Source organism: Myotis lucifugus, unplaced genomic scaffold (assembly GCF_000147115.1).
Source record: "Myotis lucifugus unplaced genomic scaffold, Myoluc2.0 scaffold_0, whole genome shotgun sequence".
NCBI classification, from domain to species: domain Eukaryota; kingdom Metazoa; phylum Chordata; class Mammalia; order Chiroptera; family Vespertilionidae; genus Myotis; species Myotis lucifugus.
Genome location: NW_005871048.1, coordinates 36,611,882 through 36,626,697, shown reverse-complemented (window position 1 = coordinate 36,626,697; position 14,816 = coordinate 36,611,882). Strand labels below are relative to the sequence as shown.

At 48.3% G+C, this 14,816-nt stretch overlaps 1 protein-coding gene and 1 pseudogene across 1 annotated transcript in view; both read right to left on the bottom strand.

Annotated features, from left to right (window-relative positions):
* Positions 1-14,167, bottom strand: part of LOC106696738 — a 65,325-nt pseudogene extending 51,158 nt beyond the window's left edge.
* Positions 1-14,180, bottom strand: part of LHFPL2 (LHFPL tetraspan subfamily member 2) — a 132,454-nt gene extending 118,274 nt beyond the window's left edge. The window contains exon 1 of the mRNA XM_014451416.2: positions 14,105-14,180. The gene's annotated coding sequence lies outside the window, so the exon portion shown is untranslated. The remainder of the gene's footprint in view (positions 1-14,104) is intronic.
* Positions 14,181-14,816: the final 636 nt, after the last annotated feature.

The following is a 14,816-nucleotide window of genomic DNA, read 5'->3' as shown; positions in this document are numbered from 1 at the left end:
CCCTTGGTAAATCCAAACCACTTGTCCTAGATTAACTTTGTAACCACCCTGACTATGGATTTTTACTGAGCACACTTTACACAAAAATCACAAAGCCAAGAAAAGGGCTTGGGCAAGATTTCCAAGACAGCCCCACCCCGATTTCAGAGCCATGCCAACAGCTGCTCAACCTCCTTCACTCCTGGTCTGTGTCCGGACCTGTCCCAGAGAGAAAGGACAGCGTGCTAAAAGGGACACAATGTTGGTGACCCTCACAGCTCACCCTCAGGAAGCCTGATGTTCACTGGCTGTTCCTCACGGCCTCTCCTTGCGATATTACAGCTGAGAGTTCCTGATATCAGTCCGACTATTCTCCCTGACACCAGCATTAATAGTGACACCCTGCAGCTCCATACTCCCGGCATCCGGGACTTGTTTGTATGTTTGCACCCATCTGCAAAAAGTCGGCTTCCCCAACTCACCTGCCCTAATTAAGGAGAAATGACACTGCCTGTGGGTGGTCAGTTCTGACTTTCCTGAAGCAAACCCTGGCTTCGTCATGCAGACCTCAAAATCCGAATGTCACGGCTCCCTTTTGATGACGCATACTATGCTACTTCCAGGCTTTCCTAAAAGGGCCAGTAATATCACATTTACAAAGTTGCTCTTAGTTCTCATGTTTAAAAGAGGTAAGTTCAAAGAACTGTATCTTTTTTCTCCCTAATCAGCTCAGCTTAAGCAGTGGTCGGCAAACTGCGGCTCGAGAGCCACATGCGGCTCTTTGGCCCCTTGAGTGTGGCTCTTCCTAAGCCTTAGGAGTACCCTAATTAAGTTAATAACAATGTACCTACCTATATAGTTTAAGTTTAAAAATTTGGCTCTCAAAAGAAATTTCAATCGTTGTACTGTTGATACTTGGCTATTGACTAATGAGTTTGCCGACCACTGAGCTTAAGGATCAGTCGTTCTGTGTTCATAAGCACACAGAATGCATCCCTACACCCAAAGATGCAGTGGTTACAACCTACACTTTAATGCTGTTCACTTCCAGGAGACGCACTTTTTAGAGTGCCCACAACCCCAGCACTGGGTTTAGGACAAACTGACGTAACCTTGTAAGAAAAACCACAAATCTCTGTCCAACTGTTGGCTTCAGGGAGGGTCCAAAGCGCTGCCCGGGGACATGAGAGCAATAATCTGGGATGAGGTACCACATGAAGGCAAGGACTCTGACCCTTTCCCCACATGCAGCCAGAGTGACTTCACTTTTATTTGTTTAATAGTCGTTACTAAGCACTGTTTATTAAGATTAAAATATTTGTTCATAGTTTAATAGACTATGCGGGAGAGGCACTAAAGTCAGCGGGTGAGGCAAAACATGTGCACGGTCGTGATTACCCTTCAAGAGTTCTTTAGAAAGACCAACAAGCCATGTCTCAAGAAGCTTCTAGGACACATGGTTGTGGTGGAACGCTAGACAAAGTGCCTGATTGTTTAGGGGTCACTTAAACCAACACCTTTTTGTAGGGCCTCACATTTTGTGGGTCAGGAATTTGGGCAAGAAGCAGCAAAAAAAAAAAAAAAAAGAAGCAGCGGGCGAGGCTCTGTCTACACTGGCAGTGGCAGAGTTCACTGGGTGGCGCCAGTGGGCGGGAGGGCTGGGCGGGAGGACCAGAGAGAGATGGTTCCCTCACGTGCCAGTGGGGAGGCTGGAGGTTGGGTTCGGTGGGGGCCACAGGGTGAACATCTTACATGGCGGCTCTGGGCTTGAAGGGCGGTGCTCCCACGAGCAAGGTGGGAACTGCATGGTCTCTTAAGGCCTGGCCTTGGAAGTCACATGATGACACTTTTTCTCACACTCCACTGGTCGGCGTGGGGACAGGCCCGCCCTGATTCCAGGAGGGGAACCTTGCTTTAAGATCCAGAACCTCCCAGCCATACTGGATGAAAAAAAATGCAAACACTCTGATAAACGTACTTTGCACTGAGCCGGGAACATATATATTCAGAATTGCCTGTTTCAGGACACCGAGCCTGAGAAAGGAACCTGAGTGACTGCTCTTCAGAAAATTGGTCAGAAACAGTGAGGAATCAGCCCCTTGGTATGATCCAGGCTCAGCAAACAGACTTGGAGCTTAGAAATTGGCCGTGCGCCCCACCATTCCCAAAACATTCTGAACCGAGGAGGCAAGAATTTGTGTACAAGGACCAGTCACTTTTACAGCTCTGGCCTTTAGAAACCGAGAGAGAGAGAGAGAGAGAGAGAGAGAGAGAGAGAGAGAGAGAGAGAGAGAGAGATTTCACAGAGGCAGCCCCTCCTCCCGATAACCCCCTCCCCACTCCCCCAGGAATAAAATCCTAAAGCCCGTTGTCTCTGAGCTATCCTTTGCAATTTACACTCACTGTGCCTCTGAGTTTTTATTTTCTTTTATTCACTCGATCATACTCAGTAACGCAAGTTGATGTATGAGAGGACCTGGAACTCATGTCACCTGAGGGAACAGTGATTGAAAAGTGCCTCATGTTGTTAGACATGAGCAGCGTGAGGACAGGATGATGGGCCAGGTATAGAAACTCACCAGGGCAGAAAGCAAAACTAGGAACACAAGAACCCCACCCCCAGGGAGCCTATCCTCCCCTCGCATATCACTGGTCATGCGGTTTGGACCCCCTTGATCTTTCATATCGCTGGTCAGGTGGTTTAGACCCCCTGACCTATTCCTCCCTAAAGATAACATTTAGGCCTCAGTTGTATTTCAGCTCCAGGCCCAGAAAAGCAGCAAAACCAGACAAGTGACACTGCAGCTGCCTCAGGACCAGCTACATTGACCCATGACCCCCTGTTCTGACACCAACCAATCAGTGGAGACCAAGACCCAGAAAGAAGACACCTGGAAAGCTGATGAATATTCTATTAAGATCCTCCCCTAACATGTCCACCTGCAAGAGAGAGATAAATACACTCAGGACAAAGGACCGAAGGTTTGCTCTCCCTCCCAGGGCACACCCACGCCATCCCCCCAACCTCTAAGGGAACCCATGAGACTTACAACCCGGGGAGCACTGGGCGGCAGCAGCTTGTCCCTGGCTAACTCCATGAACCTGTCTCCAAGGCCCCTTTTCTCTGACTTCCCAGTGAGCTAAAGCATCCCAGCCATTGCCTCTCTCAACTGGCCCGCTCCTCATTCGGAGTGTATCTTTAATAAACCTCACTTTGCTTTACTTTCATTTTCGTTGACCTTAAAATCTTTTTTGCTTTGACGAGAAGAAATGAGGTCCCAGCTGATAACCCCAATCGGTAACAATCTCACTCTCTAAGGCAGTGGTTCAAGGAAGGCCAAGATGATTTTGCCCTTCCCATCACCCTTCCCTCAGTCACCAGAGTACATGTGGCAAGGTCTGGAGCCATTCTGGATGGTCACACCTGGGGGAGGGGCGTTCTACTGGCATCTCGTTGGTAGAGGCCAAGGATTCGGCTAAACAGCCTATGATGCACATGACAGCCCCCAAAAAGAATTACTCGGCACAAAATGTCAGTAACACCAAGGTTGAGAAACACGGCTCTAACTGAGTAGACACTATGTTCCTCTCCCTATTTTTGAACGACACATGTAAAGTTGAATCTGTATGAATTAAATGCACATAACGCTATGGCTCCACTGGAATATCTCACTTTAAAAGAGGAGTTCTCCTAAAAGTCTGAAAAGTCATCATCCTCATCACAAAACCATTCTTTAACTTAATTTTAAGAGTCACTTTTAATTTAGATGGCCCAGTCACATCAGTAATACTAAACGCAAACAAAACACACACACAAAACACATAGAGGATTCCGTCTTCAGTGGCTCCCAGCCATATGCTCTGGTCTTTTGTTTCTCAGAATAATGAGCTGAAATGCTTATGCATGGATGCAAGCAAAGCCAGGTTACAGAGGAACAGGGCACTCTCACTGCAGGCTCTTCCATCTGTCATCTCCCAGCAGGAGAACAATAGCAGCAATGACACACAGTGGGCTACTCTGACCACACACACCCTGTCCCCTGCCACCTGCCCCCAAGTCAGCCCAGATGCCTGCCTACATGTCCGTGGAGTTACGTCCCTCCCTGCAGGAGCACTCCCATGCACCCTGCTGTTTGTGGTGGTCACACTGGTTTATCCTTATAAACCAAAAGCTGACCACTCACCAGACTGAAAACACCATTTATAAACTCTTCCGGACACCTTTGGGGAACTCCTAATGATCCTTTTTATTGGGTCTCTTCCACCACAAATTTGTAAAGCTATTTCCTAGATCTAACATTAATTGCTATTTTCCTCTTAAAATAAGGTCTCAATGACACCAGTACATGGCACATAAAACCACAATTCCCTCAGTGAAATAAATTACATTGCTGGGTTGGTGCAAAGGACTGGTAGCAGGCCAGGCCTGTTAATGGTGTGTGATGTGTTGCCGTTCTCCCAGTTCAAACATAAACACTTTTCATACAATTTGTTTGGCTTTGCACCCCCTTTGCAACGAAGATTTTACCCCAGGAGGTATCTTAGCTGTCCTACAGAGCAGATCACCACTGAGAACGGCCTTCATTCGGTAGGCTTTCTTCCCAAGAAACACCTCCTTATAAATCCGAGAATAGGACTAATTTAATCTTAAGTGTGTCAAAACACACACTCTAGAACTCCTCTGATCCTAAAGGCAAAGGAAGCCCTGAGAAATACCAGTGTGCAGAAGCTGTCTGCTACAGAGGAGGGGTAAACACAGGAAGCTCAGTCTGCAGCAGTTTTGATATGGAAATAGATGCCTGAAAACAACTACAAAAATGCATTGAGCACCTCAGCCCCCCAGCAATAATTCAGGACACTTCCCAAAGTTATTGGATTACTTAAAGAGACTTGCTCCTTTGGTAATAGTGGTGATAACGACCACTTACTGTGCCCCAGGTACGCCTTACATAGGTTTTGTCATTTCATAGAACAATTCTAGAAAGTGGGTATGATCATCCCCATTTTACAGATGAGAAAACTAAGCCCTGGAGACTAGTAATTTGACTAAGATCATAGATCCTGAGTGTGGGGAGCAGGGCTGGAACCAGGCCTGCCTGACTCAAGGCTGGGTCTTCCCCACCATGGCTCCTGCCTAAACACGGAGTCCCTTCCGCCTGTGGCAAAATGGGGCTGAAAAGGGCTGTCTCCCAAACACTCTCTTCTCCAAAGTGCCTGACATCTAGCTCTCTAATGCTAACTGGTTCAGATATGTCAACAGGCAGCTCATCACCAAACGAAATCCAATCCTGTGTATTTAATCATTAACATTTTTAGGCCACAGACAATGCATGCTCTTTAGATTCAGGGTGAGCTGGGCTGCCTGTTAGGTACAACTGGGCTCCAGCAAGGGCCTGCAGGCACGGCTGAGACATCCTTGGAGCCTGGCCATCCACTGGAAGAAGAGCTTGGCCCTCTCATGAAGACCCTCTGGTCCTGGCCCTGCAAATGGAGTGATTAAACTGGGGTGATCATCAGAGATTCAATCCTGGTGCTGGGGAAAGAGCACAGCAGGGGAGGACATCCTCTAGAGCAGGGGTTCTCAACCTTCCTAATGCCGCGACCCTTTAATATAGTTCCTCATGTTGTGGTGACCCCCAATTTCATTGTTACAAATTGAACATAATTAAAGCATAGTGATTAATCACAAAAACAATATGTAATTATATATGTGTTTTCCGATGGTCTTAGGCAACCCCTGTGAAAGGGTCGTTCGACCCCCAAAGGGGTCGCGACCCACAGGTTGAGAACCGCTGCTCTAGAGGAAACACAGAAGGTATAAATGGAAGGAAAGAGCGACAGGGCACATCCAAGACCTCTCTGGTTTGTGTTGTAAAATCAGGAGCAAAATGCTTCCAAAATAACCACAAACTTAGAGTTTTATACTCCCACTTCCCATAAAACTGTACTTACATGATTTACACCTGATTTGAGGAATAATTAATGATGCATATATAATATTTCATTTTGCAATAAGAAAATTACGAATACGAACCAATCTTCCAACATTCGATTTTGTATAGCAACCTGGAACCCTCTGAATACAGAATTGTTACATTTCAGCTTTTAATTTTGTAAACATGAACACTGTACTGTAAATCTCCATGAACATTCTACAGTCCCCCATAGATTGCTTAAAAAACACAAAACTACTGAATTGAAACCCTGTCACATGCAACACAGTAAGTAAATAAATAAAAAGTGTACCTTCCTCAAGAGACAATGTGAAATGCTTTCCCACTAAAAGGTTTGCTTTCTACATTACCCTTCACAAAAGCTCAAGGCTCAGAGCTGGGAAGTCGGACACGCCCACCTCCCTTTTGTTTGTACTTTCAAGAAACCTGAAGAAAATAATCAGATTCTCCCCACATGTAAATGAATTCAAGAAACCATATTTTCCAAATATGCTTTTTATCAACACACATGTTTTCTTGAAAATTAAACATGTTTCTCGTTTGCATGGTTTTGCACACAGAATATTTGGGGTTCAAGTAAAATATTTACTCTTCCCTTCCAAAGAACTATGCTAGAACCTACAACAGGACAGGCTCGCTAATAATGACACCAGGGCCAAGGAGCAGTGTCCATGAGCCGCTCAAACTCAACCATGAGGGCACTAGCACAGATCCTTCCCAAGGCCTGATTTTCACGGGAAACAAGGTGTGATCAATGACACTGTGCGAGACTAAGTGACTCTTTTTACTCGAGCTCTAATATGAAGCAATGGCAATCTTTCCTCTGGCTGCTCCAGAGACCTGGACACCCACCTCTGGCCCACAGAGTGCCTGCCAGCTTTCGATCAATAAGCCCTGTGATCTTTAAAGCAGAGCGGAAGCCAATAACCCAGCCGACTCTTTCCGTAGTCATCAATCAGAGTTAGCCTGCAGCTTGTCTTAAGCCCCAGCAGGAGATTGGATGCCCCACTGTGCATTTCCTGGAGAGAAGCAAGGAGACGCTGTACAAAGTCAGTATCTGCAGAAGTCAGGTGAACCGGCGAGAGGCATTGTTGGGAGGAATGGATTTCCAGAAGGAAATGGGTTTTCTCCCAGAGGAGGCACAGAAATTCCAACTGAAAGTAGCCCGTTGCCAACGGTTCCAGAGGAAGCACACTCATCCCTGGACCTCAAGGCCAGGTGGTGACGCCGACAGGTCAATTTAAAGAGATACACACCCCCAGCCAGGACCAGCGTGGGTGGATGAAACCCCAAGCCGCAAGTAATGACACCTCTTAATGTTTGTGAATCTAGACAAAATTTCCTGGCCTTACAAAATCTCTTCGGCAACTTTCATCTTGAATTAAAGTCCTGTAATATTCTAAATTTCAAAACTCCTTTGTAATGATAAGTCTTTTTGGGGGAAGTAATTGGGAAGTTAAATTGGGAGATAATTTAATTCTTCTCCTCACCAGCCACGAAGCAGCAGCGTGGCTGGCCAGCGTGGGTTCCTAAGCACAGCACACGGCACGACCCGGGTTCCTTGGCTGAGGCGGCTGGCAGCAGGGCTGCAATTTCCCAAACGAGGCCGGGCAGCGGTGGAGATCCTGATCTGCTGGCTAAGGGCATCGCTCTATCAGTGTAGAGAACTGAGTCCTCCTCACCTTCCAGTCACATCCACAGCACCTTCCACACACAGCCTGCAAGTCTGATGCGCTGCAGGTGGCACGGCCACCTGGGCCATAGTAGGAGAGTTGGGGCCCCAGCCATTGGGAGAGGGGCAACGTCAAGCCTGTTTGTTCCACAGTTGTCTTGATTCATCCGAGGCTGAGCAATCGGGGCCATCAGCTCTCCACAGCCCAGGCTCTGGCCACCTCTGACCCAGACCCTCGTGTGGCAGCCCTGCCCCCCACCCATACTCCACGCCTGAGAAAGCCTGTCTTCCCCAACAATTTTAAAGAATCATTTAATCTTGCTGCATCTCAATTTTCTAATCTACCTGTAATCACAGGAAAGCCTCAAGTACACAAAAGCCACTTGGCACCACTTCTTCCAGACTCTTCAGCCTATAAAAACATCTCAAAGAGCACTGGACGAGGAGTCAGAAGTCACATCTTCATGCGTATCACCCATGCACAGAACAAGTGCATATTGAGCACCTAAAACAGGCCAGGGGCCAAAGGCATGAAGGTGAATAAACAAGACAGACCAGGGTCCCTGCACTCATGGGGCTTAATCAAGTCATTTAGTGTCATTAACTGAAAGTAAAGGGCTTGGACAGGAAGCTCTTTCAAGTGCCTCCCAGCTCACCTAGTCTCCGCTCTGCGTTGGTGCCAGGAGGGGACTGAAGCATTCTGGAATGTTCTACTTCCCTGAACAGATGCTATTTTTACTCCACATACATATAGCTCGGGCTGCACATGTGTGACTTATATCCATTCTGCCAAGCATAAACAACTCATTTTCATCCCCGTGTTTATTAGACTAAGAGAAGGCCCACGGGCAGGCCCCGCTCAGGCTGCCTGGCACAGGGACCCTCCCAGCCTTATTCCTTCCACATGGAGGAAATAGGAAATCTGGTTCCTTCAGATCAAAACTACAGAAAAACAGAAGCAGGGCTGCCAAGGCTTCCTCACATGTTGCCTGGGTTTCTTCTTCATCAACTCACATCATTTCTGACACTGCATTTCAATTTCCAGGACACAGCTAGAGAGAAAAGCTTTCAAGAGGCACTGAAGTACAGCCAACTTCTGATTAGCCACAGTAATGAAGGAAAGGAAGAGCACGCGGCCAAGGCGAGAGGGCGCTCGCCTTGGAGCATCGCAGGGCAGAGAAGCATTAGTGAGCAAGTGAAGTCTGCCCCTCCCAACCGCCTCCTCCCCACCACCAATTCCTCTCAGATAACATTTCAGGAAAGCACTTGGCTGGAGCTTTACCTTCTGGGAGTTCCCAGTGGCACCACATCCACCAGAAAGGGAGACGTCTACGGTCTCCATCATCCACTTGTACAGAGAAGTATCAGCCCTGAATCAATGGGGGGAATCGATTTTTATAAGAACTTCACCAACTGAAGTTATGATTAAATGCACTTATTGGTAGTTAAGGATTTTAGTAGCACATCTTAATAGTTCTTTTGTGGTGTGTGTTTTTTTTTTTAATCAGAGCTAAGTTCACAAAAATGAGTCAGTACTTTATGCAGTCCAGAGGGAGATGCTGGAGACTAGGAAGCAATCAGACATGAGAGAGTCCGTGTGAATGATGATGGGTGTGGAACAGGCTGGGCCCAGAAATAAGCCAGCAGGAGGCAGTGATGTGCACAGCTGATGCCTCTGACTTTTCTGATCTCAGACCCAGGCTCTCCAGAAGTTGCTCAACACTTTGCCTATGGCCGTTTCTGACATACAAACAGCCTTCCATCCACCTCTCTCTAGTCTCCCCCAGCTCCCACCTCCCTAGCCCTGCCCATCTTGATCACTTTTCTCCCTTCATAAGGCAGGCATGCTGCTCCGGGGAATGGTGCCTGCTGCTGGCTGGTCCAGGGAACTATGGATTCAACACACTTCCTCTCTCTTCTCTTGGAGGACACTTTATCATTCACGTCCTCCTCCGCTTTGCTCCGTTTCTTCTAATTATGATCACTGAGGACTTAATTTGAAAAAAAAAAGTCCAGAGACAGAATCCCAGATCCCCCTTCCCTACTGGCAAGACCTAAGGCAAGTGTAACCTTTCTGGGCTGTCCTCTCTTCTCTGTAAACGTGGGTAGAAATACCTGCCTACCCAGCAGGGCTCCTATGAGGCAGCAGAAATGAACATGCACTGTGAACAGAACAGCGCTGAAGAGAAGGCACAGTCTCACCATTCTGTTAACTCCCCACCACGTGGTCTAACACTTTGCATACGGCTCAGCTCAAAGGAATTTGATGACCATCATGCGCCAAATAAATCACGTCAACAACAGATGACAGCAAGCCTTCCTCAGACGTGAGACACCACCCCAACTTGCAGCAGGCTCTCTGGTCTGGCGGATTTCTCTATTTGGGGGGGTGAATGCATGTTCTTGAGTAACTGGCAGGGTGGTATGGCAGGACCAGGACCGATAGCAATCTCTGTAAGCCCCTCACTCTCCATTAGGGCAGGAGAAACACCATATTCCTGACCGCAGTGCCTATCTGATCCGTGTGCCTCCCCAAGCCTCCCTGGTGCTATGGAAATCTGTTCCAGGTTTACCAAGAAGGAAGTGGCCAGCCCAACCCCTCTGAGGCTCAGCTGCAACCCCAAAGGCCATCTCACTGTGATAAAGATCTCAAAGGAGCTAATGAAATTATCTCCTCTGCCTTTTATTCCTCAGTAACAACCACAAAATTAGATGAAATGACCCCCTGATCCTCTAATTTAAGGCCGATTTTATTACCTACAACCCCAATTCTCTCTCTTTTATGAGACCCTGAAGACCCGCAGGCCAATGGGATTAGTAATTGCAGGCTTCTCCCTCCAGGCTGGTTCCAGGCAGTTCCCCAGAGGCGCTTCTCCTTCCCCGGGTGGGGTCACAGTCAGTTCAATCTTCATGCTTCAGAGACGTCCCTTTGAACAAGATCAAATGTTTCCCCACCCAGCCTGGTGCTCCGCTCAAAGGAGCAGCAGCCCCTTCTCACTCAGAGCATTAATGTCAGCTCAGCCAGAAAGCAAGGCGAACGGAGGTCACTGCTTAATTGTCCACCAGGCTAAGCCCAGGCCCTCCAACCAGCACCTTGGGAGGGCTGGTCACCCTCATAAAAAGTCACATGCACTTTGAACCCAGGAACAAGGAGAATGGGAACTATTTCCCCAGCCTGCTGGGCCGCCATGGGAGCTCCTGCTGTTTGTTTTCTTTTGCAGGTTGTCACCAGAAAGGGTGGAAGCCTTCCCTGCAGCAACCCCAGGCAGGCAGATAGAATGCAGGCGAGATGAGCGAGGGGACTGCCCACCAGGAAATAAAGGGCAGGAAAGATAAGCATCGGTGGGGTCGGTCTAAAGGGAGCCGGCTTCCTTCAGCTTCAAGAAGGAACCTGAGAGAACAGAATTCTGGAAACCTCAGAAACTCCTCCACGTAAGGAATGCTCTAGGGAGAAAAGGCATCATTTAAAACGAAGGGTAGTTGCTTGTTATCATTAAAAGAAGTGGAAGAGGAAGTTTTTTCACTCTCTTTGGCCTATTTGGAGAAGTTGCTTGATTCGCTAGTCATCCAATGGCTTCCTTCCAACTCAGGCCCATAATTGTAAAAAGATGCAAAGGAATAGGAAACAGTCCTTTCTTAGCTGAAAGAGGACATGGGAGTGATCACACCACCACCTCCAACCCTCCTGTAAAGCAAAAGCCCAAGATAGTCCATTTAAAACCAACTTTTCCTAGAAACAGGAACTTGAATGTTTTCTTTCAAACAATAAAACATAGTGTACGGGACACACCAGCCAGCCAGTCACATTGTGCATTGACTGTGCTCGGAAAATGGAAAAAGGCAAACTCCTCCCAGAGCTGTCAATTTTGGAGACTTTACTTCTGTAAGAAGAAGAAAAGAGAAAGACACCCTGAAAACACCAAGACACCCGCGTGGTATGTGCTATTTATTTATTTATTTATTTATTTAGAGAAAGAGAGAGAGAGGGTGTGTATGTGTGTGTGTGTGTCTGTCTGTCTGTCGCCAACTGCAGTCTGCATTTCAGCAATCACGGAAATCACCAGTCAGAGATCCGTATATTAAATGACACTGGAGTCTGAGACCAGCAGACCAATTGCTGTGCCCACTAGTTGCCTTTGCTCTGATGGTTCTCAAATGTCTACCCTGGACACAAGGGGCCCATGCTGGCCAGTGTCTTTGGATCAAAGCCGGCACTCCGGAACAGCTAAATCACACATCCATCCTGATACACAGTTCTACTGCTGAGGCACTAGCAGCCCCATCTTTAGAACAGTGCCCATTTCATTGCATGAAAGAAGAGCACCATCTTAGAAGTCCAAAACCAAACTCTAGAAGCTCTAAGGACATTCAGGAATGATACTGCTTCTTGGCCCCTCTAATTAGGATGATGTGGGGTCGTCAGGGCTCCACGACAGAGCGGTGTGCCGTGTGCTGAGTGCATATCTGTGAGTGAGAACCCCTGGGTGGAGGGGGACCAGCTTGATGACTTGGCCGAACTCATTTTCCCAGCCTGACTGGAACTGTATTCTAAAATAGGAGGCACTGTGACAGAGCCTCGTGGGAGCCCAGCGCGTTGCTAATTTGTGTTACCTGGTAAGCACTCCCCTCGTGTTCGGCAGCGTGCAGACCAGACACGCAACCACCACCCTGCATTCAGTTTCTGCACAGATGGTGCAACACCAGATACTTAGCAATACCGCAAATTCCAAAACCCACCAAAAAGCTCAAACACACTCATATTTTAACATCTGGGCTTTTAAATGGCAATTCGTTTTCTGAGTTTATTTTTCAAGTGTGACCGACGAACTGACTCCGTGGAGACTGGAAATTCCTGGGGAAAGCTAAAGTCCTCGCTCCATGTGAGCCCTAGGGGACTTGAAGAACATGAGCGGGGTCAGCTGAGAGTCAAATTTCTGCCTTGTCTCTCACTAAATGCTCCTTCCAGCAGCTGCACTGCTGGGTCTGCACCAGGCAGAGGAACACATAGTTATGTGGCTGCTTTTCCCTGGGACCTGCTGGCTGGTGGCTCTACTAGGCTGTGGAAAGCACATGCAGAAACCAAAAGATAACTTCTTTCTCTTTGCTCTAGTGCTGCACGCACCCGAACCAAGCAACTGGAAAGGCTGAATAACGAGCAGTGTTCGTGGAAAAACAGGGTAAGAAAGCAGGAGCAAAACCGCAAGACCATGTCCTCCTATGTGAGAGGGGTCTTTGGTTAGATTTAAGTACCCTCCCTCCCCCAGCTTCCAGGAACTCGGGCACCCACCAGTTTCTGAAAGGGACCCAGGCCCATTCTGGCTCCAACATTCAAGCGAAACACCGCCCAGGGGGTTGCTAGTCCCAAGCCACAGGATGAAGCAAAATGGTGTCGAGCCAATCAGCACACCTCGCAAAGAACCCAACGGACTAAGAAGTATGGGGGAAACTGAAATGCACTGACTTAAAGGGTGTTTGTTAAAATTATTTAAACCTAAGCTGTGTTTTAAAACAAATGCTCAAGCCACTCAGAAATACTTTTATTCCCTCTGGGATGTTAACTGGGAAAGTCTTTCGCTTGCTCCCTTACTGCCTATACCTTTAGATCCATGTTCAATCCTAGGGCGGACCAGCTCCCAGGGTCTGGCTGACAGATGTCTCACCCAGGGCCGCCAAGAGGGCTGGATGCTCAGGGCCGCAGGTTGTCACTGAAAACATGACTGATCCCTCCCAGCATCACTTACTACTCAAGAGGAAAACAATGGCACAACAACTCCTGACATCCTTTTCAATGGGGGTAAGAATCCAAACTCCTATTGACTGACTATATTATGATAAATTCTCAATTAAGCGTGGTAATGTGAGCAAACAACCATGTAATTAATCCAAAAAGGCACTCTACAAATCATTTCATGGGTTCAGGAATACATTAGGATTTTTTTTTTTGTGCCACGGTTTAGTTTACTGGGGCATTTTCCCCCTCTCAGACTAACATTCATTCATTTATTGAAAGTCTGTTCCATGCCAGCGACCATGGTAGATGGGAGCTGGCAGCAAAAAGAACCGCACAGACTAGAGGAGAGAGGCAGGCACAAACTAGCGAGGAAAGCTCACCAAGGCCGGTGCAGCCTGTGGGGTGAGCAGAGAAGCAGACAGTTTGATAAACAACAAGTAAAACTGGGCAAGGTCTTCATGAGGAAAAGGATTCTAACGCATCTATTCAGGTGGAGGGGAGAGGGTGCCCAGCACAAAGGAAGAGCAGTCGGTGATGAGAAGGCCAGCCATGCCCAGGAGAAAGCCGGCCGGGTAAGCCTCTTCATTCGGTAACTGCCTGCAGGGGCAGGGACCACCTTACACTTTCCTGAGAGGGGACGCTGCCCTACATTTAAGAATTTTCTTTTAAATGAATGAGAACGTTGGGTGGTGATCAGAGTGCATCGTCGTGGCTAGAGTTTCCCCACAACCAGCCTGAGCATGAGGAGGCCCCGGAGCCAACCCTTACCTGTTGAGAAGGAGCTGCTTAACGAGAGGCACAGCCGGTGCCAGCCGTGAACTCCGGAGCCTGCTTCCCGTTCACCTGAAAAACAACAGGAAAGGGCCATGTTTGTTAACGGGGAGCAGCCAGTCTTTTAACAGTCCCAGTGCAGACCTGCAGACCATGTCTCGGGCTCTTTGGTCTCAGAGCAGAAAACCTGGCCAGAATGCTGGTGTTACAACTCAGCAGCAGGGTGACTGAGCCAGGCCCTTGCCACCTGCTCACAGTTCCCCCCTGCAATAGCCTCCTCAGAGCGCTTCAGAAGGCCTTCTAGCTGACAGAAACCATGCCACGCCCACAGCCGCACGGATGTGGCACATTCCCTGCTCCAGGGAGCTGACAGCCCAGGAGACACAGAGGTGAAGAGGGGGTAAGCAGGCCTGAGGCCGCTGGCAGGAGCTGAAGTGAGGAAAATGCAGGTGAGGAGCGAGGAGCCTTTGCAGAGGTCCCAGCCGTCCAGAGGCAGCCGAGAGCTCCTGGAAGCTGTAAGTGTGTGCGTGGCTGGAGAGAAACATGCACGGAGGCACCCTTTCTGAGTGCCACGGGTCTCGGAAGAGTCACACCCTCGTCCTCAAAAGTGACTGGGAAAAGCCTCTCGGGGGAGGAAGGACGTTTCTGCCGCTGGCCAAGTCCCCCTGGTGAGCAGCACAGAAACAGGGTCATTTCCCGAGCTTCTCTC